Source organism: Scleropages formosus, chromosome 6 (assembly GCF_900964775.1).
Source record: "Scleropages formosus chromosome 6, fSclFor1.1, whole genome shotgun sequence".
Lineage (NCBI taxonomy): Eukaryota > Metazoa > Chordata > Actinopteri > Osteoglossiformes > Osteoglossidae > Scleropages > Scleropages formosus.
Window position 1 is genome coordinate 20684544 of NC_041811.1, and position 20743 is coordinate 20705286.

Sequence of the window (20743 nt, forward strand, 5' to 3'; positions counted from 1 at the left end):
AGCAAGAAAATCCACAATCCAGGTTTACGCCATGGGTTGTTCAAGTTCCATCCAGCAACACTGCCCTCTAGAGGTCTATTGTGTCAACGAGCAGAAATCTGAAACACGCTCAGGGTCTTTTGGAGGACATCAAAACACAATAAAACTTCTGCATACAGATGAATAAAATGCTGATAAATTTGGAAATACATTCTGTCCACCAGTGAAAGCTCTGCAGTTATGGCTAAACACATGGCTGCTGGAGATGGAAAATGTTCTTGAAAAGGAGAGGAGTGATAGAGCAGCACAGCATGCAGCCCCCAGTGAGAAACCTCCAGGAAAACATACCTGGCACATCATGTCACTGTTACTGGTGTAGCAAGCAGTGGTTAAGGTAATGTAGGGCAAGTGCTGTAGAGTCAAACCTGACTCATGGTGACCACTTGCATGGTTTTCATGGTAAGGGAGGGTAAATAATTAGTTTAACACAGCCCCCATCCAAGAACATCTTGGGACTGCGAACACTGGAAGAACTCTACACACCCCAAGTCAGACTTGAACCTACACCTGAACAGCTCGGGCACTATGATGCACCAGTTTTACCCGTTGCACAACTGTGCTGCTCATGGTTAAAGTATTGAACTTAAAAAGGCTCAAATTCAGAAGCTGCAGGTTTGAGGTGAGTCATCATACACAAACATATTCTGTTTTCTTTGCTTAAGATAAATGCAGGCTTTGCGCTTGGTCTTCTTACCTATTCACATGTTAGTTTTAGTAAGGACTACAGGCTAACAAAGTTAAATTGACCCTGTGTAAATATTTTCTAAATCTGAACTTCGGAACAGGGACACGATCTGCAAACTACAATTACTGACCGGTAAAATGTGAACATACTCACTCACTACACACCATAAGAAAGAATCATTTACAAGAAGAAATGCTGCAAAGGGACTTAAACATGCACAATTATCAAAAAGCAAAAGTCATCCAATTAACCACTATACAGAGTACACCTTTCCAGAATGGCCTATAAAGGGGTTAGTCACATGAATAACTCAATGTGCTACAGCTTTTGCCAGAGCTAAGACCTGCAATTATATCTGTGGTTATATGTAAGCAATGGAGAAGTGGAGCTCCTCACGCAAACAATCTTGGCAGTTATTACAGCTGAGCATCACCAAGTCTATATGTGGAGATGATTTGTGCATTTTTTTCTCCCCCACACAAAGAACAGGACTGGGTGGTTGCACCTAGCTACAGTTTTACATCACCTCTATTATGATACAGTGCAGGGAGTAGTCTATTTCAAAGGCATGTCAGTAGCTGTTACATACTTTGGAATTAAAAAAAGCTGTATATGTAAGATTAAAAAAAAAAAAAAAAAAAAAAAAAAGTGGACTAGTTTTAACTCTGGAGGAATACCAGTAGAAAGAGGCTCATATCCATACACCACATTGTTCCAAGTGTACTAAGTCACTTCTTGACAGAAAACATTTAAGCCAAATCAACTGCTTCTTCTAGGTTCTCTGGTTTCTGCCCACAGTTATATAGAAAATTTTAATAAATAAAAAAAAAAGTTTCAGGTGAAGCAGTGGCACTCACTTGCTCTCAGTGAGTGTATGAGCATGTGAGCGACTGCCCTGAAATGGATCGTACCTTGTGCCCTATGCTTCCAGAATAAGCTCTGGACACTGTAACCCTGCAACAGGATTAGCTTTTATTGATGATCATTTCAATATTTTGGTAAATGATGCAACCTGGTTCATGCTAGACATTTCCTCATCTGTTCTAGTCAACATTTCAGCCAACAGTTTAACAATTTTTACATTTGAACAGAGCGCTGAAATGCTATCCTTCAGTTTCACACCTCTGAGGTGTCAATTCATTGAAATTTATCCTCATATCCGATACACAGGCCTTGAATCAAATTAATTGGCAAATTCAATACTCATGTCAATTCCCCTCACCGTTTCCTCTTTCTTCTGGTCATATAGAAAGCTATATAGATCAGGATGTCTGAAACAACTCCGCTGATCACCATAAATCAAATTTAAAATCCATGATGTTAATGCATTGTATTACTAAAACAGAATGTTAAAGGACTTTGTGGCTTCTAGAATACAATGTCAATAGGCTTATCAGGAGAACAAAAGAAAATTGGTTTGACAGTTTGGGGAATTATGTGACCTTAATTTGTACACACAGTCCCAAAATAACAGATAATCCCCATATTTCAAAGTATGTTTAACACTTCTGTGCTGGCTTAAAAACCCAAATACTTTTCTACCACTTTATGTAAGAGATGTTTAATGTCAGCCAGGAAACAAAACCTTAAATACATGAATATCAATAATGTAGCCAAAACACTGCAATCACAACAAACTTTTCAGCATTAACAAAGTTTGCCAGCGTAACAAGAGTAAAGTCTGAACTGTGGTGCTCCATAGCAATTTTCTCTTTAGTATAAACCTCAGATGTGAAATAGTACCAAAGTCTTTATCATGACCATTTTTTTTTTTTTAAATGATCCAACATGATTTAGTATGTGTAGGTTACTGATATTTCTTTAAGCTTACTTAAGTCCCCAGAGAATTTATTCTACCTCACATTAGCAATCATTATTTCTTAGTCTGTTTCCAAAAGTGAAAGATAATAAATACACACTGATCCCTCCCATAGAAGGTGCAGTAACTCCAGTTCATTTTCAAACAGGATATTTCACCACAATTAGTTGCATCCAGTATCCAAACAGGAACAGTTCTCAAGGTGAAACCCGGGATTGCTGAAAAATAATCTAATGACCATGAACTTGCACAGAGGCCCAAGCACAAGCCTACTGATCTCACTTAATAGTGACCGAAACAGAAATGTATGTTATTGCGCTAGTCCACACCAAAACCTTCAACTGCAAATGTGTCGTGGACTCAGGCGTCTAACTTATTTCCAACAAGTTAACTATCAACATGCACCACAATTCCAATGAATTTTAAAAGATTTGTCCTCGTTTTTTGAAATTTGTTAAATAGCACCAAATGACTACCCATGCCAAATATTGTAACCTTTAGCTGTATTTACTTGAATATATCTTGCAGTACAGAAATGCCACTTGAGAAATGGTGCCGGCACTTCTACGAAAAAAGGGAAAGAAAGAACTAATCTGATTTGTCCCACTCCTTGCAAGAGGGGCACGGTTGTATGGGACCAGTTTGAGGGCGGACCATGCAGTTGAAGTAGTCCGAAACCCAGTGTACAGGACTTGTCAGGCACATATGTGCACCCTTGCTGTCTGAACAGGAGCCTCTTGTTTGCCTTGACATCACCCCCAGTCGAGCCCCCCGGCTCACTTGCTAGTGCCTGAAGTGGGGGCAATTGAATTCTGCACCAAAAAAACACATGAAATTTTAATTAGTTCCTGTAATAAAATAAAAGAGAAGAGTCAGGCAACGTGCACAGGTGTTACAACAAAAAAAGAGTAGGCGGTGTGGCTACGGCAAGCAGACGGGCTCAAGACATCATGTGCCAAATACTCTCAGAGCTGGTTTGTACTGCTTGTGGCATTTTGGGAATGCTTTAAAACTGGCACCTAACTCAGACATTTTTGTATTTAGAGATCAAGTCTGCCAAGCAGAGGATAAAAATAGACAAAAAATTTCTACTGTGTTTGAACTGTTTCAGTCTGATCCAAGTACAATATTACACCAAAAGGAAATTACATTAAGAATCAAGTTCTTGTTTTACAGATATTGCGGTACATGCAAGAAAAGCCTATGAGAACTGGAATAAAATCCACATTACTGAGCATAACAGTTTATTTTCCTGTGACATGTACACACCTCTGTACTATAACTGTACAGTAGAGGTGTGTACATGTACTACACTCTGTACTGTACTATACCATAACACACAAAAGACACCAGTGAGGGGCATTTACTGTTTATCGTAAACAATACCACAGAGGCAGTGACCCATGAAATAAACAAAAACCTCTTCTTTTTATGAATAAACATATTATAGTAATGTTTCCGCCCAACATGAGCCGCAGCCCACGAAAAAAGTGGCCACCTCATGGTAGTAAGATGGAAGTAACAGTGCCCGCACACACACACACACATTTTCAGAACCGCTTGTCCCATACAGGGTCATGGGGAACCGGAGCCTACCCGGCAACACAGGGCGTAAGGCCGGAGGGGGAGGGGACACACCCAGGACGGGACGCCAGTCCATCGCAAGGCACCCCAAGCGGGACTCGAACCCCAGACCCACTAGAGAGCAAGACCGCAGTCCAACCCACTGCGCCACTGCACCCCCCTGTAGTAACAGTGCAATAAATGATAAAAAAAAAGTAAAGCAAAGTTTAAAATAAACAGCAATTTTTGAAAACTGCATTCACTAAATTTCATTTCACTCGAAGTCTACAATGTGTCTGGTGTCAGATCTTGATGACAATTTCAAAATTGAGTGTCCATCTCATCAATTAATTTCTTTTGATTGGGTAGCAAAATAATCAAAAGATACCCTTAATTCATATGTGATATAAGCTCTACACACATTTATCAATATGAAAAAGCAGAAAAAGCATTCAAGAGCATCAATTCAGTCTACAATACATACCTTGAAAGTGCAGCAAACAAAATCAAAAGCTGATGAATAAAATTCACCTAATCTATACAACATTTAGATTTTATAAAGCACGAGAGCTATTAACCAACACATAAAATATTTGGTACAGTAACATACCAAGTAATAATAAAAGTTACGTTCAAAGACTGGCCACTGGACGCTGCTATGGTTACAAAAGAATTATTACACATTACATATAACACACATGCTGACAGTCTGCAACCACAGCAGTGTTACAGAAAGGCCACCCTTAGAATTTATTGACAAATTGTTCACTTCGTTCATTTCTGAGAAAAAGAAAACATATGTCTGGTTATACAAAACAGTAGAAACAGAAGGAACACAAAAGCAGCAGCCGACAATGTTATGCGTAAAGAAGCCATCATAGGAAAGGTGATTTCTTGCACAAAGGATGCCCTAACAGTGAATCCTTGTGTCAGTGCTACTGAATACTCAAGACAATACCAGAGGTCAAAAATGGCCTTATATCTATAATAATACTAACATTCCATCAACAGCATGGAATTCACTAGTAAATGGATGCAGAGGAAGAATCCACTCTTGCAGGAGTAACACTGAAATAACAAGAGCTTAGCAAGCAGCAGGCTCTCGTGGGGTCAAAGAGTGTTAAAACCAACCCTTTCTCTCTTCAGCATGGGAAAAATAAACACAGGTCAGTCATAAGACGCATGCCTGAAATTCACTTTAACCCATGCTGGCATTTTCCCTGAACATGACCTTGCAGCCAGTACATAGGTTCTTAATACAGCCAATATGATGTGTTCCACTGATGTATGGATGAGTGACCCAGTGTAAGTAGTGTATCTAGCAGTGCAGGTCACCTTGGTGAATAAGGTTTGTGGGCTCATTACACTACATGGAGTTCACTGGAAGTCGCTTTGGAGAAAAGGTGTCTGATAGATAAATAAATGTAAAAGTAAATGAGTCTTGCTGTGTAAGGTGAGGGGGTGCGGTGGCGCAGTGGGTTGGACCAGGTCCTGCTCTCCGGTGGGTCTGGGGTTCGAGTCCCGCTTGGGGTGCCTTGCGACAGACTGGCATCCTGTCCTGGGTGCGGCCCCTCCCCCTCCGGCCTTACGCCTTGAGTTGCCGGGTTAGGCTCCGGTTACCCGTGATCCCGTCTGGGACAAGTGGTTCAGAAAATGTGTGTGTGTGTAAGGTGACAAACAACATTTCTCTGTGCTCTGAAAGAATAGGCTTCGCCACTGTGCCAACACAGGGCTGCTGCATTAACTGGTAATATTATGTAACCATGTACGACACCTTTTTGTGCCTTTTTTCCCCCCCAGACTTCATTCTCTTCAGAATAGAGTCATTAAGAAAGGCTTGTTGATGGCCAAGGAATGCATGGGAATGAAAACTGTGGTTGTGTCAGGCTTAACAAATCAATGAACACTGAACAAATTAGGCAACTCATTGTCTAAAACTTACACACCCAACAAACAATGCCCTCCGAGCTATGAGGACCCTTTCACTCTTGTGTAAAGAGCCAAAAGGAGACAGTACTGAACGTTGCAATGATGACAGAGAAAGGACTCCAAGATTCTGGATTCTGAGTTTAATCTCGCATCAAAAGATGTGATTTATTTTTTAAATCATATTATAGTTCAAGTTAGATATTCATGTTAGAACTGGGTAATATAAGCTGATTTAAAAATGCACTCACATAGTCACAAACGTACAAAAGATTTACTGGATATAAAAAAAAAATACAAAATGTGAAAGTACACAAAAATCCCAGGCTTATATATCCTTGTAATACATCCAAAAACAGTGCAACTAAATTATTTTAGGAGCCTCACAAGAAACATTCAAAAAGTTATACAAAAGCAAGAAATCATTTTCATTTAAAAATAGGTCAACAGACGATGTATACATAATAAACATGTCTACACAGAAAATAAAACAAAAAAACTTCATCTTAAAATCTAGAGGGGCAAAAGCTGCAAAAACAAAAATACTGCATTAGACTGGTGAAAATTTTTACTACTTGTTGTAAGGGATCGTTTAGGTCAGTTCTTAAAATTTGGTTAGTTCCTAATCATGCCACCTCCATGGACAAGGAATGTTTAATTAGGACATCATGCTGAGGGGCTCTTTCAGTACCCCACTTTACTTTGTGAAGTGCTATTTACCACAGCCTACGCTCTGAATGGACGGGAACCGAAAGCATTTGGCATTCTTTAGCCAAGGATGCAAATTAATGACAGACCTACCCAGACAACAAATATCGAAAGCTAATTTAAGTACAAAAATTGGAGACCAAAAGGAAGCTTTCTGGTGGACATTTGAGTTTTACAACCTTGTACCTGTAGAAATATCTTAACTCCGCAAAGATAAAATCCACAACATTAAAAAAATCAATATTAAAGCAAATAGCTTTTAACCATGGATCAGTTTCTAAGATCAGACAAAGGAATAAGTTGTTTGTGAAGGAGGAAGTTTTGCACCCAAACAGACAAAGCTAGAGGACAAGCAAAATTGCCACCTGTAAATGTGTCTCGATGGTGAGAGCTAGAGGTCATGTGTTTTTCAGCATACAGGAACCTATATCTCCTAAACAAGCAGACAAAATGGATTAGCTCAAGGGCACTCCATGAAATCAGGACATCTAAACAGACTAAACTGGAGAACCTTTAGGAAACCTCTATGTATGTAGCAACTGTATGTTTTATTCTGCCTTCTTAACTACTTGAAAGTAACAAGATACTCTTGTAAATATTAATAAACCACTTTATGTCTTTGTGCAATCTGAAACTTCTCACCCCCAGCTGACATTAAACCTAAGTTATGAACCTAGAGCAACAGTATATCCTTCTTGGGGATCTTAAATGCACATGAAGCATGTTATAAACTGGCATTGTAAAACAACTTCAAAAACAGTCCCAGTCATAATTTACCTGACAAACATACTCTTTCAACCCTAAATTTAAGGAATATGTTAGGAATCCGTTCAGCATGGAAACCTCTGCAGTTTCCAGGGTGAGACATTCGAATGCCTTCTTTGTGAATGCAGAAACTTGAGAAGGTCATTACTTGTACAGCTTCAAAGACAAAAAGGTCAGCCATTGAAACGCATGTAGACATGCATACGTGGTAATGTGCAAACATGAAAAGGAACGACACAACCTACTTCAGCAACCGCTGCAAATTTGTACAATTTGTCATGCAATTAAGATCCTTTTAGCATCTGGGTAAATATGAAATGCATCTTGTCACGGAGTTGTTGCTACAGAAAAGGAACCAATATGAAATTACATTCTGTGCCTTGTTAAAACTGAAAACAATAGGTTGTTGAATATGAGAACCCCTGCATGAAAACAGTTTTGTAATGTGTGTGAAAGTATCACACAATGTTAAGGTTGGAAGGGTGACAAAGTCCAGAATTACAGGGTGGTTCGAAGAGTAAAGACCTACAACAGCTAACGTGTAAACAACCACATGGCACATTTCATCAAACTCAAGTGTCTACCAAATAAAATGCTCGTTAACCAGAATTTTAACAAAATAAAAACAAGTCTCTGCACAACAGTAGTGCGAAATATTACCAAGCAATATAACCTTAAGATCAAGTTCAAAAACTTTCATTTGTTAGAATAAAAGTTCAAAGTAACATCAGTGTAAACATTTACAGTAAAAACTGATAGACCTTACACTACAGAATAATCAGCTTTACAATGATTTATTAGTTTTCACAGCAAAGTATTCTTAGTGGATGGATTAGGGTACCTTAACAGCAAAAGGGGATTTTAACTGGAGACCTTTGCCATGACATGTGACAGCTCTACATACTATGCTACCCTTAGTTACCAAGAATGATTACAGCTTACTTAGGCTTATTTCTGTCAAATTACTAGTTTTACAGTTCAATTTTGACACAGCGATAACTTTTTTAGAATATATTATTGTACTTGGGCTTTTAATTTTACACAAACAACCTACAATGAGATTCAAAAATGTAATGTGCTACCCCCAGCTGTTTTCAGGGTCTATGCATGTATATTCTTTCTGGGAACAACCCCATATGGACCAAGAAAGGAGCAACTCTTCACAAACAAGGGAAAAATCCATATACATGTAACAGATCTCCCCCTTAATAAACATCCGTCTTTCTGAAGAATGCAGGTTCCATATTTCCACTGAGAGAGCCGTTACTTGCTCTGCACATTGCCTGAATGTGGACCACAACTACACTACAGCACATGAATCGATTTAAAGGGCAGAAACACATGCTCCCTAGTACAGACCCCAATGTCATTAAATTTGGGTGTGAAAGTAACAAGTATATTCTGTGTGACATTTACCGTTTTTCAGCATAGTCTCCTTGTGAATTAAAGTGACAGCAAATCATTAGATGAAACATAACAGACATGCAAGTTCAGAACCAAGCAATAGTAGAAAAAGTGCCAAGTTAACTATCAGCCTAACCTATCATATAGATGAATACATAGGTGGTGTTTTGGAAACAGCAGGAATTCCAGATACAGCACACAAGGCACTTTCACGAAGACCATGTTTTCACAAGGTGGTCACAGTGAGGTCTGTTCACTGACCGACTAGAGCAAACAACAATGGTTTCACCGTGGGGTTCTTATTGTAGGTCTCATAGAAGAACCAAGGTGAAGTGTGTGCCAATCTAAACTCACCTCACACTTCATTACCTTGGACACATGGTAACATCAAGCCAGGAAAGTTGAGATACAAAATGCATTTTCTGCTGAAAGCCTGACCAGAAGATTAAAATATTACTTTTAACCAATAAGAAATAAGGAAAAGTAGGACAAAAGAGGACACCTAGTAATTAGTGGTTATGACAGGTTTTAACACCCCCCCCCCCCCCCAATACCTTTAGAGGAATAAGTGCAAGAGAGAGTGAAAGTGGTTAATTCCTTCTCACATAGCAGACCTTCACCAACAACCTGCCTCATGTCTATACATGCCAACCGCAGTCATTTCACATTTTTTCTGATTACTGAAAACAACTAACAAGCCAGGAAGAGCAAATCATCCAGTAAATCATGACAGCACAAAAGATTAGAAAATTACGGGTAATGACATCTTTGCACTGTAATTTCACAGTAATGCAGGACATGCCTTTGATAACAATGCACAGACAAATGGCCATTTATCTGGGCAAGTCAAAAAACATTAGCATTTTAACAGTCTTTTAACTGCATTTTTAAAATCCTCTTTGGTGCCATGAGTGCCTTGCCATACTGCATTGTGTACAAACAACTTGCAAATGAAATGAGAATTTAGAAAAGGTAGAGCACACAAGACTACATAGTTACTGGAAATGTACAGTGCCATTTACTCCTCATTCCCATTTCCCTTAAAATTTGAATTTTTCAATAAAGCTACTTATTTAAACAGTAAACTTGGCAGAATAGCATGCTTATAATTTCACAGGTTAAGTAAAAATCTGAAAAATTCACATTTTCAGTTGTAGAAGGCTTATTTATGGAAAAAAGCAAATACTGTTGCTACACAGCCAGTTCATTTTCAATGATATGTTGATCAATATATAAGATACAAAAACAGCTACCAATGCAGTTTAAAGAGCCAGTTAATTTTTTTTTTCTCCAACTGAACACTTCCTATAGATAATGGAAAGGAAGGGGATCTGTTTTAACGGTTTTTCCACCAGGTCATGTTTTCATTCCAGACTCAAAACCTCAGGGGTAACTTACATGCAGTAATGTACTCCTTAAACATCATGCGGTCAATATGAATGAAAGGGGGCTAAAATTGCAGTGGAATCTGGTATGTAGAAGTGTCTAAATTGGTACATTCCTCTCAAATTTCTGTACAACAATCTCAAACAATTGACAGCACATAAAACAATACACACGAGCTCCTAAGCTGTTCAACTGAAGAACCACAAGATAATACTGCAAGCCCAGAATTTAGCTTGAGGCTTGTTTAAAGCATGATACTCGGATTACCACACACTTTACCGGTACAAATTACTTTGCCCATATTTTCAATTTGTCCATCACCATTTTAGCCTATAAACTTATCTTTAAGGGGATGAAACTACAGAGAGGTAATGGAAACAAAGTGAACTTATTTCTTCCTTGCAAATCTGCGAAGGCCACTTGAAAGAGTGCAAAAGTAACCTGAAACAGTTCTATGAATAAAGGGACACTACATATTTCTCCACTGGTTGCTGCAGTCATCTGATTTCAAGGTCTTAAAGTCCTCTAGTGAGGACTGGAGTTTAACCTGTAACAACCAAACAGAGAATTACTCGATATAAAATATTTTTTTTCCCAGTCCTTGCTGTTCCCCAATATAACAATGTTACGTAACTCATTGTAAAATAATGCACATTTACACACTGGAGGAACAAATAAGATATACAAAGAAGATTTAATATTTCCAGACAAGCCATACTGCATACTTGCAGCCACAGGTAGATATGCAGCAAATATGGTTAGAGCCTTTGTCTTGCTAACAAAGGACGAGGGCTGAAATCCCATCTCCCACTGTGGTAAAAATGAGCAAGGTACTTAGCTTAAATTGCACCAGTAAGTTGCCTTGCTGCAAACATGGGTTAACCATTGTAAGTAATTTTACAGAAAAAGATCAAGAAAAAGTGTATAAATATAACACCTCAATAAGCATCTGGGAGAAATTAAGTTGCAGACCAAATGACCTTTTATAAAAAAAAAAAAAAAAAAAAAAAAAAAAAAACTCAGCTAAAAAAGGAATATATTTATGAAAATAAGATATTGTTTTATTTTTGATAAATGTACAAGCACACGTAAAACCATACCTAAGAAGCATTTCTGGGGGGAGACCTTCAAAATAGCAGTACTCTGAAGCTTATATTAAATGAATCAAAGTCGGTTGTGACAATGCTTCATTCCAAGCCCAACCAGTCAAGCCTGAATAACATGAATACGGTTACCTTGGAAAACATTCAAGTAAAATAAGTTAGAGATGAAAACCCTATGTTCGTTCTGGGCTACTGAAGTTTAAATATGAAAGGTAGCAAGCGGACATGAACAGTAAAAAACAAAAGTGAATATTAAAATGGTTTTACACTCATTTCCTTTGATAGAAGGATTTTGCAGATAAAAACTATATATATATATATATATGTGTGTGTGTGTGTGTGTGTGTATATATATATATATATAAAATTGTACAGAGTTCTTCAAATCTCCACTGTCCTTGAGTCTTAACATAGCTGAGCGGCACAGCTTACAGTCTGCTCTGATTTAATGAAGATTTCTACACAATTCAAGGGCTTGAATACCCTCTCCACAGGCCAAGTGAACTCTGGAGGGGTGTTCAGGTGGCTGCAAACTCACTTTTAAATCAGGCAGCTAAGTTGATGCAGATTGCCTGCTTGGTGCCAAGCCGCCCATTTTCAAATTCATAAACCCAGCCTGTCTACCTTAAACAAGATGCTCTCAAGTCCTGCCAAGGTTCTTGATAATCCATATAACTTCCTCTTACAATTACTGAAAACCCAAAACTGAGACCAGTGGCTTAGTGACTACAGACACCACAAGTACATCCACATAGCTCACATGTTGCCACTTTCTTCAAATGCACCCATTACCGCCCACTGCTCCTCATCCACTTTAATCTTAATGTATGCTTCACTTTCATTTAATCAAAGAGCGTATCTTTAAAAGGAAAGAACAAACCTGAATATTTTGCGTTTTTCCACTGAGAGGTACAATCATGAGGACTTGCACCAGCTGATATTTCTTTCCAAGCTGCCATCTGTACTGCAGAGCACCCAGTTTGAGGGAAAGGACAAAGTCACCATGTTCTACCATGCAGGTGTAAATCCCACATTTTAACAGGATGATGCCATGACAAAACCTTTCTATATGAAAAGTACCTCTCATGGACATTAAACTCCAATCTAAGGACTGGATACTATATAAAGTATACAAAACTACAGAACTGATTAGTATCCTTCCATTTAGTGATGACAAACAAGCACACTAAGAACTCACCACTGTAATATCACATTAAATATTACTTCTTACTGATCTTTGTTTCCATCACCATTTCCATTAATTGCCTTTTTCTCCTTCAGAAAATTTTAGATGACTAGCACATAATCATCTGGCACATAAGGAAGAAGTGCTTCTTTGCACCCTCCTCTGAATGCACCTCTCACACCAAAGACAAATTAAGCAGTCAAACAGCAATCAGCAAAGTGGAAGTAATCTGGCCTTTAACAAACACCACAGGATGGGGCCATTTAACAGCCCCCCACTGGAGGTGACACACAGTGCTGACAGCAGGGAAAAACCTTTGATGCTTGGGCCTCACTGCAAGATGTAAAATCTGGTCCTGCATCCAAAGAGGTCAAAAGGGGGGATCAATTTAAACATGTGTGCAAGGCAAAGCAAACAGCTGCAGCCAGTAGAGTCCTTTGAACTAGTAATATCTTGCTGAATTATAATGCAAATTCAACTTTGCCATGCCAATATATTAGCTTCAAACAAGTCACGTGACATGTACACACATCCAACCTCAAAGGAAATGAGCAAATAGGAGAATTTGGTAGCGGTAAAAAAAGATAGAGACCTGAAACCAAATGTGGAATAATGCCCAACACAATTAGAAAAATCAGATGGACAGTGTAAGGCTCACACTGACAAGATTTATGGACAAAAGGTAGTAGAGCCATAAAAGACAGACACTTGTAATGTCAATCCATTCCACTCCCACAAAAGGCCATGCTGTACAACCCTAAAGCAAGGTAGCTAGCCTGAAAAGATCCAGTAAAATGTACACACTGGAAAAAAAGTCCCTTTCAATAAATTATTAGCCAAGCAAAGAGCAAATACACTGAAGAAAACGATAATATGCAAACTGTCTGGCAGCAAGAAAACAGCAGAAACCAGCAAGAACCACACAGCTGTGTCGCTGCAGTAAAAAGCAGATTCAGGAATTGGTAGAATGTCTATATCTTGCAAACCAGATTTTTCATGTTGGATTTCCTGCAAAGAGAAAAGTGTATGGGCCTGAAACTCATATTCTTACATATTTCCTTTCATTACCCAACTGTCAAAGTCTTCAAAAAGCTGAGCTCACACCAAGAGTTTCAAAGGACCTTTTTGTGCAGCTGGGAAAGTCTCCAGCCTCTGAACTATTCAAATCTAAGCTGTGCACAATTGATACCTTTGACATCCCGCAGACAATTTACCTCATAATCCACGGCCTCACAGGCTCGTCTGGGTTCTCAAAGGCTGTCTTAAAAGAAAAGGAGAAGAAAGATTGGTTGGACCAAAATAAAATATTATTCCGCGTTGAAAGGTTCAGGCGAATGCATCCAAAGCAGCATATCTGAAAAGGGACCAGTGGCCGTCTCCCCCCTATTACTCCCCACAGAGGCTTCATTTACACACAGCACAACATTCGTACGCTGTAGACAATTCCTTTCACCAGCAAAGAATGAGGCTTTTGTCAGTGCCCAGCACAGTGTATCTGGGCCATGCCACCAAGGTAAGCACAGGTACGATCTCCAAGTCAGAATCATGATATCAATGGTGGCGTCTGCCGGTCAGAGAATCAGAGCTTTTTATGCACAAAGATAACATCCCAGAAACAAGTCAGTCTGAAAGAGAAACCCCTGGTCATGAAACCGTCCTGCTGATTACACAGTTCACGAAGAATATCTTTAATTTGTTTCTGAAGGGAGCTGTGTGCATTTATGTAATGAATATCTAATTACAGTTAATTATTTACAGAATGCAAAGAGAAATCAAGCCATGCATCCATTCTATGATGTATCTGTTTACAACCATTTTTAGACAGAGGACAGAAACAATGTGTGTAAACATCAAAACTGTAACAAAGATGTTCCATGAGACACAGATCAGGTGTGATCTAAGATCTGATCTGTTACTGAAGTATGAAATTTACATGTATTTCATAGTAAGAAGCCATACAATGGTTACTCATAAGCAGATTATACGGTGACTGCTATCACAAAACAAATAATGTTAACAGTCAAAATGGGGATTGAGAGCTGACAGTTTTGGGACAGGGATGTAATATGCAAGAAAACACTATTATTGCAAGGAATAAGACAACTGAAAAGAGAAGGAAAAAAGGGACACACAGTAACAGCAGCTGTGACTAAGTCCAAGGTACGCATTTTGAACAGAACACTTTTATATACAAAAAACCAATAACTTTCCTCCTCATTCGGACGGATTGTGGCACATATATATATATATATATTGCCAAAACAGAGAAGGTTTTGTGCGGCAGAACGACAGTGTGTGTAGTACTGAGAGTCAAGAAGATAGCGCTTTACCGCGGTAATGTCACACATGGAGGGATGCGACTCGAAGGCCCCGATACTGAGTACTCAGTACAGTACAGTACAGTGCTAAGGCTATACCAAGGCTTTCGTGATCCGATTCCGTAACGCAAAGTTATAAATTTATAAAAACACTCAACATGTAGCAACAGCGGCGTCTGGCGCTGAGAACCACAAACATACAGCTCACTGCTTTCTTTTTAATCAGAATTTTTAAATATATCATAATACATATTTTTTTTTTTTTTTTTTTAATAAGCCCCAAGTCCCGGTGCGGCGCGGTTCCTCACGGCAGTGAGTGAGTCACGCAAAAACAAACGGAGCTAAAACTGAACTAACTAAAGTCTAAATAAACTAACTTGGACTGGGAAAGGACAAGTTTAGCCTAAACTTTAGATGCGAGTGGCGGTCCGTCTTCTTCGCTCACTCGCTGTTTGTGGAAGAAGAGTGCGGAGAATAAGAGAAAAACGATCCCGTCTCTCGTGTTCGGACAGCTTCTCTTACCGTTCCTGTTCGGACGTGTGTCGCGTGGCTGAGTCAGTCTGAGGCAAACAAACAAACAAATGTCGTCGAAGAGCCGGCAGGATTTTACCTAGTAGTTCAATTAGTTCAACTGTTTTCTTGCAATATTTAATGTAATGTAAACCACTCCCGTTGCGACGTGAAAAATAAACTAGGTAGGTAGGCGGCTCACCGGCGGACACAGGTCGAAATCTCCCTCGGCTCGTGTTGCCTCACTTCTCAGAACTGCTCCCCTCCGAAACCAGCGGGAACGCGGTGAAGTCCGCTCCACTCTGTTTTTCCTTCATCTGCACTGACTTCTAACTGCAGACGCCGGCGTTATTGTGTTTGTTTTGCGTTTTTTTTTTAATTTATTTTTAATTTTTTAACACAAACTAGTTCTTGAACGAGTCCTTGTAGTTCGTAGCGTGCGCGCGCGCACGTCCTGCTTCACCTCTCAGGGCAGCAGACCGAGGGGGTGGGGCATGACGTCACACCGCGGGGACTGTCACAGGTGAGGCGTGACGTCACTGCGCGGGTACCGTCACAGGTGACGCGTCGCGGTGGCTGCGCGCGGCACGAACGCGTCCGAAGGCGGGAGGGGGAGGACTGACAGCGCGTTGGTGGTCTGCTGTGCGGTGCGCCGTGAGAGCGGTTCTGATGAAGTCTTCACCTGCCTGCAGACGGTGCTTTAAGTTAGGGTTAGGCCGGGTGACAGAGGGCACAATTTGCGGTCAGGTCCGGGTGTATCTTCACACAGGCGCTGAACCCCTCGCGATCGGAAAAAAGCGCTAAGGCACAGCACAAATATTAGTCCATCTATCTAAAAACACCGGAATTAGTTATTCGTTCGTAACAACTCACATAAGGCTTAACCTTTGGGTTTAAAAGAACATATTTGCAAAAAAAAAAAAAAAGTTGCGGGCAGATAAGAAGAAATGCGAAACGTTAAACGGTTTAATTCACTCATTTATCCGATATTCAAAACGGATAAATGAGAGTACTGGGTCGAGGTGCTTCGGGTCTTATTGCAGAAGCACAGGACGTGACGCTGTGTGTTCGGGTCGGAAACTTTTCTCCCGGTAACCTTTAACTTGCGGAGCGCTGCACGGTCTCTCGTTCCTCCGCTCCCCACCCGGAAAGCTGGAAAACTCTCGCTTGACATTTCAGTTGTGGAGAAATGCTGTAGCGCGCGGCGCTCGGCCTTCGGATGGGGACAGAGGGGCGCGCGGGCACCGCTCATCATGAACGTCTATGGGGACACCGCCGGCACACAGCGACAGGGTTCGGCGCCAACCAATGGAAATAACGCTCTTGGTCCGAAGACCCTTTTCCTCAAACACCTGCACCTCCAGGGCCCTTTTTTTCCCACAGAATTCCCGTTATTCCCAACTATTTATATTTTTTAATCTCCAAACTTTCTTACATAAAATGAATTGAAAACACTGGAAATTTCAGAAAAACACATCACACCCACATCATACATTAATATAAAATCTTTACCAGCATAAACACGGTATGATTCGCTCGTCACATGAATTTAACTTTTCAAATACAGAAAGTGAAAACATCAGAGGCTAAAAACAATTATAAAATAGCCACTTTCAGAGTAAATAGTTATTGATCCCAGTTATTTATCCCAGCTTTTTACAGTGAACATCTCGAACGCGACGCTGAGTAACGGGGCTCATAAAATCGATCTCTTATAAACAACAAGATGCTCATTTTCCCAAATTGCTTGTTGTGATACTGTTAATCCGAGGTTATCTTGGATTTAAGAATAATATTTTAATGATATTTATATAAGAATGATATTTTAAAATATTATTTGTACTTTTTCCTTATTTTTCAGTAACAACCGCCGTCTTCTTTCTAACTGAATCAGTAGACTGAGCCAAAATTCAGTCTGAGTTAAACGTGTTTTTTTCTCTCTGTACTGACGTAAACGATTGTTACACCCCTTGTGAACAGCAGATGGCAGCATTACCCAAATGTGCACAAACTTTTAAAACTTTTAATTTAAAACTTTTTCAAGTTTGCCAAAAAAATGGAAACTATGAATCATTTTCATTCCCACTAATTTTTACTTTCACCAATGAAAATAATTTTCTTTAATCTTTATATACTTACTTCTTTATACTTACTGTCTTTATATACTTCCTGTGTGTGAGTGACAGAGAGAGTGTGTTCCACTGATGAATGGATGTGTGACTCATTGTAAGTAGTGTATCTAGCAGTGTAAGTCACCATGGTGAATAAGGTGTGTGGGTTGATAACCCTATATAGAGTTCATTGGAAGTCGCTTTGGAGAAAAGCATCTGCTAAATAAATAAATGTAAAATGTAATGTAAATATACTTATTGTAAGCACTATAGTACAGCACATTCATTACATTCATTTTTGTATGAGAATCTCTGATCTTGTGCAAAACTTACCATATATGCGGAGATCAAATACATGTGTAAATATAATAAGTGCCTTTAATACATGTCTTTCTATAGTGCCGTGCACATCTTAACATTGTAAGCAGGATGTGAAGCACAACTGGTGTGGACTTCAGGGGAAACTGCTTATCTCCCTGACCAGAGAAGTGAAAAATTAAATGAATATCTTAGATATTGCCCTGTGTTCTTCATTGACAATTAACTCAGATAACATTTCGTTCCAAAGTTCAAAAGGGCTGTAGTTGTGTAACCTGTGCTACACATTTCTGCAGTCATTTAACAAAAGTGTTTCCTTTTATTAATTCATTCTTTTGCAAACGTTTTTATCCAAAACACATTACAGTATTTGTTCCACTATACAAAATAGCATTTTGTACTTTAGCAGTTCAGGTTAAGTACTTATAATGTTTTTGAAGGGTACAACACCAGTATTGCTGGAATTGTAGTAGTTTTTTTTGGTCCAGTGTCATTCTATTAAAATTTAGCATGTATGTAGAATAAATAACACACATTCCATTTACTGATATTTTTTTAAAAATTATGTTTGTATATTCATATAATTTATTATCAATAAGTTTGTCTTGTGCAAGGTCGCTGTGCTCTGCAGCCTGTCCTGGAAACGCAGGGTGTGAGGGTAAGCAGGACACATTCTGGATGGGAAGCCAGTCTATCCCAGAGCAATTACACACAATCTTTCACCGACACACAGTCCCTCTGGGACACATGTCTTTGGATTGGGAACAGACCCACACAGACTGAGTGCTACCTAGTACACCGCCACGGCACCCAATTATGTGTTTCCAGACAAAATATGTGCAATTTTCTATACACCTTTACTGAATATTCTGCAATGGAGAAATACAACCTATGGAAATTTGCCCAGATTGACTAGCTCACTTGCTTATTCTAAGTAGTAGGACAAAGTAAGTGAGGGAGTCTGCTTGTCCAAGTAAAGGCTGCAGCAGTCTGGAGGGTCTCCCAGAAACACTGGGCAAAAGGCTGGGGGAGTTCACTCTGGACCAGATGCCAGCCCATTGCAGGGTAGCCAGACATGGACACACTGACTCACTCATTGACCCGCTACAGGAAATTCAGCACTACTTGAACTGCATGTCATTGGACTGTGAGAGGTAACCTGAGCACCCAGAGGAAACTCAAGCGGAAACGAAGAGAACATACAAACTCCATACAGACTGAGGCGGATTTGCACCTATACCCAAACAGCCAAGAGGCTGTTAGGTACCAGCACTACCCTCTGTACCACAATGTAGCTTCACAGAGTGACTTCTTTGTATTTTTTCTACCCAGTTCAGTGATGGCCAGTTACCCAAAGCTTTGACTCCTCCTGTGCATATATATTTTTTTTAAATTTGAAATTAACAATCATACTTTTAAATTATGACTAAAAATATCATTGCTTTGTGATGATAACAAAAAATATTAATAAATATAATAGCTGTGTAATGACACTGCTGTACTAGCACCCTGCGTTTTCTAAGCTTCTACCTAATGCTGTACTCCTGAGTGGATTCCCTAACCAACTGATCACAGACCAGTTTGATCATTTAGCCCACACTGGTTAATCAGTGGCCTAAGCCAAAAATTTTAGGTCAGTAAGTAACTAGGTCCCCTGACTCAAAATAAACAACTGAGGCCATTTGCAAAATTTTGTCCCATGCAGATGCAATAATGGAGATTGTATTTTATCAGAAATTACATAAGAAGTACATATAATAATCTTAGGAACAAATACTTGAGAAGTCACGAGGTACAATTTGTTGCATATTTTCACTAAATTTTGCCCTTTACCTGCAAAAGTTAAGCAGCGAAAGAGATGTACTTTTAATGTAAAGGTTGCTGGACTCTGCTGGAGCAAGGTTCTTTACCCTAGTTCAGAATGTCCTGCTGCATATGTGGGAAGAATAGTTGCTTAGGGTTAGGGTCGGAGGGTGCAGTGGCGCAGCGGGTTTGGCTGGGTCCTGCTCTCTGGTGGGTCTGGGGTTTGAGTCCTGCTTGGGGTGCCTTGCGATGGACTGGTGTCCCGTCCTAGGTGTGTCCCCTCCCCCTCCAGCCTTGCGCCCTGTGTTGCCGGGTTAGGCTCCAGCTCCCTGCGACCTCGCATGGGACAAGCGGTTTCAGACAGTGTGTGTGTGGGTTAGGGTTAGGGGCGCTCGCTTGGCCCAAGCTGTGCTTCGGTTCGGAAGAGAGACTGCTGTGCACATTTCACCCAGTCACCAAACATCTCCTTCTTTCTCACACAGGACATATTGTGATATCAGCTGCTTGCTTCCTCCAGCAGTCCAGATCAAAGGTCAGCAATACACTCTAAACACACTTCGGTGTCTGTAAACTGCAAAACTTCATTCCACTCTATGTGGTCAGATGGTAGGGGTATATACTGAAAATAAAGAATGAAAGGTGGACGAAGGGGGCAAGGAAAAAACTGTATTACAACAGATTATACTGAGTAGGAGTATACAGACCTCTAAAATGTCACAAAGTTAAAATGCACTCACAAGGCAGAAGTGAAAAAAAGCTATGAAGACAGAATTTATTTGCAAGACAGTCGTTCAAATGACAAATTTTAATGACTTACAAGTTTCTGTGGCTTGACTTTCTTTACCAAAAAGTCAAATCCTTGCCATTCGAGTATGACTGTAATGTGGGCGATTTAGGAGAAAGACTTACTCAAAATATACTTGAATATTAATAGCATAATGCATATATGGTATGTAAGAATTGGCAACGGTTTACTTTCCAAAAGTCACCTGAACAAAGCAAGTATGAGAGTCGTATCGGCAAAGCGCAGTAAAAATGTATTTATGCTGTTATGTAGTACATTGAAGAAGCAGAAACAGCTCAATTCAAGGAAATATTC

At 39.7% G+C, this 20743-nt stretch overlaps 1 protein-coding gene across 5 annotated transcripts in view; it reads right to left on the minus strand.

Moving 5' to 3' along the window:
- LOC108925076 (KN motif and ankyrin repeat domain-containing protein 1-like) overlaps positions 1-16241 on the minus strand; it is a 38251-nt gene extending 22010 nt beyond the window's left edge. Inside the window, exons 1-2 of one of the 5 annotated variants that reach the window (XM_018736807.2) lie at positions 15615-16241; positions 13799-13845 (exon numbers count right to left, since the gene is read on the minus strand). The gene's annotated coding sequence lies outside the window, so the exon portion shown is untranslated. Of the gene's footprint in view, positions 1-13798; positions 13846-15347; positions 15437-15614 lie in introns of those variants that run through there. The other 4 variants (XM_018736805.2, XM_018736803.2, XM_018736806.2 and 1 more) reach the window with 4 other exon arrangements.
- Between the last annotated feature and the right edge of the window lie 4502 nt (positions 16242-20743).